This window comes from Lingula anatina, chromosome 8 (assembly GCF_051362555.1).
Source record: "Lingula anatina isolate TDL-2025a chromosome 8, LinAna3.0, whole genome shotgun sequence".
Taxonomy (NCBI): Eukaryota; Metazoa; Brachiopoda; class Lingulata; order Lingulida; family Lingulidae; genus Lingula; species Lingula anatina.
Window position 1 is genome coordinate 7126994 of NC_141774.1, and position 3879 is coordinate 7130872.

Here is a 3879-nt window from a genome sequence, read left to right on the forward strand (position 1 = left end):
ATTTCATTGAAAGATATAAGTGACAACTTCAAAGTCTGTGGCTGTCACTTCCAATCCGGGAAGCCAAACAGGAAAGATAGTATGACTATTGATGCAGTACCATCAGCTGATTTGCCAAAGTCACGCAAAACGGCTAAACAGTACTTCAAGTGCGACATGGGCCGAAGCGGCGGAGAGGAGTAGAAAAATTACTTTCTTTCATCGTTTTATTTAGAAAAGTAAAACTGCGTACAGAAATATAATCACAAAGGAATTTGATTTGTTCACTGCTGAGCTGTTGCATGTCTAAGTCTGCAAATAAATTACTGTACTAGTAAAGGCACTAGCATCGTGCCATCTTCCAATTAAAATTAATCTAAAAAAAGCTGCACATTAACACCTGAGTAAAATTAAACCAACCTACATGGGAAATGTTAATTTAAAGCACCATCATCTGAGACCAACTTATAATTAAAAACATTACTATATCACAATGTAATTAGATATCAATTTCACTGCTAAATACATAAAATATATACAAATTGCACTTGAATCCTGCATCAACTGATCAATAAAATAAAATTCTAGTCTAAAAAGATGAAAGTTCATTCCTGAGAACCATTTCCATTATACTGTATTCCAGTAAAACCTATATAATAGCACCATCTGATACAACCATATTTTAAAACCTTTACTTTATCACAGTTTTATTCAATATCTTTATCCATGTTAAATACACAAAAGAAAAAATATTTTTCAAACAAAAAAAAAAAAAAAAAAGACTATTATCATGCAAGGATTATTATAACAGCATGACAATGTAAAACACTAAAGATTTTCTCAACCCAAGATCACAATGCAGAATATTATTGCACATATTCTCAGTTTGGTATTAAATACATGTATAGAATAAAGCTTAAATTTTTAAATGAAAACAAAAATGAAAAAAATGTTTAATAGTAGCGTACACCAACTCTGTCAAAATGAATGTCTTGTAAAAACTGGTCAGTTTAGGAACCACAGATGCCCAATGAACAGCATCAAACAGAACAGATTCAATGAAGAGATCCTTCTATGTGCGCAAAACAAAATCATACACATGAATTTTGTACACAGCCATTTGACCCTGGACTTGAGTGAAGTAGGCTAGCTATGTTTCTGATTTAAATATGGCCTGTTGTTTTCGTCTAGCTTAAAACATGGCAGTTTTCTGGTGACACAGAGTGGTCCACTGAAGCTGTTACATGTAGATTTTCTGCACATATCCATCTTGAATAATAAGCTTTCAGACTTTTGAATGTCCGCACAAATTTCTTATCGTAGGCCTATGTCCTATGAGATACGTTTTCAGTTCTTTCTTGGAAAAGGCATCAGGTATGTCCGTTAAATTTCTATTCCAAGTACTCGTATGAATGTGTTTTCGAAAAAATTCAGGTGTTATCATGTTACAAATCCTTGAAAATTCAGATCGAATCGAGCACTCGTCGATATGGCGTCCGTCATGTACACTCCACACTTGCCCCTTGAAACTTTAAATCCCGCAAAATCTCGTGTTCTCACGGAGAATATAGCGGAAGTCACGTGACCGTGGAAAACACTCTAATTGCATTTGTTTTTATTTAGAAAGAATCACCTCAAAGGTGTAAATTGTAGTGTTTTTTATTCCAGATATTATGTCTGACAGAATTAATGGTTCAGAAAAATACAAAATAGCTTTTTTTTTTTTTTTTTTTTTTTTTTTTTTTGGTGGGGGTGGGGGGGGGGCGTTATTGGCCCATTCTTCCTGAAGAGCTTGGCTGAGTTGATCCATATAATTAGGGGGTTGTTATCCTTTGCATGGAATCACAGTGAAACATTTTATTTGAGGGGGTGCATGGTTTTATTTTGAATAAATTGTATAACATATGGCTATTTTCACCGTTATTTGTATTTTCTGAACCATTAGTAATGCTAGATATGATATCTGGAATAAAAAGCACTGTTTATAACAATTAACACTTGTATGGTGATCATTTGTAAATAAAGCACCTTGAATTGGGGGTGGGACAACCTTTTTGGCCAATGTTGCCATGCTAAAACATGGGTCTGGGGAGGTGAGAAAAGAGGGTACAGTGTAATCACATTGGTGCTTATGTTCTGTTTAATTAACTTGAAACGAAGAATAATGACTAATGTAACTTGAATGCGGAAAAAGGAGAGGGAGAGAGATTTTAATAAACAAAGACTGGCTTAATTTTACTTTATTTGATTTTTGGTGCCGTTTTATTCCAGATATTGGACATTTTCTGTTGATTGTATGTATTAAAAGGTAAATCCATCGGAGTTTCTTTAGGAAAAAAATTAGCATTATTGCAAAGAACTTTCTGAGTAATTATACTGATATATATATATATATATATATCAAAATTGACTCAGTCTGACTTTGTATTTGCCGACTAAATTAAGCAAAATACTTTTTTAATTTGAAGACCTCCTTTCAACGTACGGAATGAAATTATTTTCAACATATATATATAAAGAAATATATGTAAAACAAACAAACGTAGGCAATGGTACAAAACCAAATAAGAATGGTATTAAATGATAATTATCTAAAAAAGTTGAACATTATTTCATCCCGTACGTTGAAAGTAGGTCTTCAAATTAAAAAAAGTATTTTGCTTAATTTAGTCGGCAAATACAAAGTCAGACTGAGTCAATTTTGCTGTCAGGGGAATAAAAAATTGCTTGGTTTTATTTTATTTGCCTTGTTATCATTATTATTATTATTATTATTATTATTATTATTATTATTATTATTATTATTATTGTCCTCTGAATCCACCATACATGTGAGAACACCTGTGTGGTTAAAAAAGAAGCCAGTCCTACATACATATATACAGACTTGACATTTAATATGAAATATTTTTTTTCGAAATAATTTTTTTTTCATTTTTTTCCTATTTTGCTGACTGATGAATGAAAATAAGGATTAAAATCGTGTTTTAATAACTTTAAATTATCTCTTTGATGTCATTGTGACATCAGTTCATTGATGGAATTCGCCAGAGAAGCAAACAAAAACACATTGCCTATTCTATGTCATACGACTCCCAATAAAAGAGATATTTTGAATCTCCATATTTTCCAAATTATCGTCTGTAAAAGGGTAATACGCGTCACAAAAGACCCTCATGTCAGTTGCTAGTCACAGTTATGGTCGTTGTTACGCCTGGCCTCTTCGTGACTGTTGCCAGCGCTCTCAAGCGGCAAGGCATTTCTTGGGGGTAGGTTTTTAGAGTTCAATCTGGAATAGCATTCCAGGCATCGGTCTAAAATTGTCCAGTCTGGTCCAGTTTTGTTGTAGGACATGTAGGCAGTTGATTGGTGAGTAATGGTCTACCGAAATATTGTCTACATGGTTCAAATGTGGCGATTTTGATGACCAGGGTAGCTGTTCATTCCCTTGGTTCTGTAAGTTATCTGCTATTAAAAGTGCTCATTCCCTTGGTTCTGTAAGTTATCTGCTATTAAAAGTGCTCTGGGTGCCCCCTATCAAATGATAGTCAAGTGGTTCCGAGATTATTCCTTTATTTGATCTGGTTCAGGCTTTCGTCGATGACTACCATTGGTGTTTTGGCACCAATGTGGAATCTACTCTAAATACTGACGCTGCCAATCACCCTTGCCACTTTAGACCCGGCATATGCTTCGTCGTAGGCCTCTTCTGGATATCTGTAAACTCTGTTTTGACTAATTGGGCGGTACAGGTGAAATCTGACCTCAATAAAGAAAGCCACGCAGTTTCAGTGTTCTACCCATATCGTTCATGGCCCCCAATTCATTAGAGAAACAGACGACGATGTTTTGCTGTATACATTGAGTACCTCGGAGGTCATTTGGTGTTCTTATCTGCTA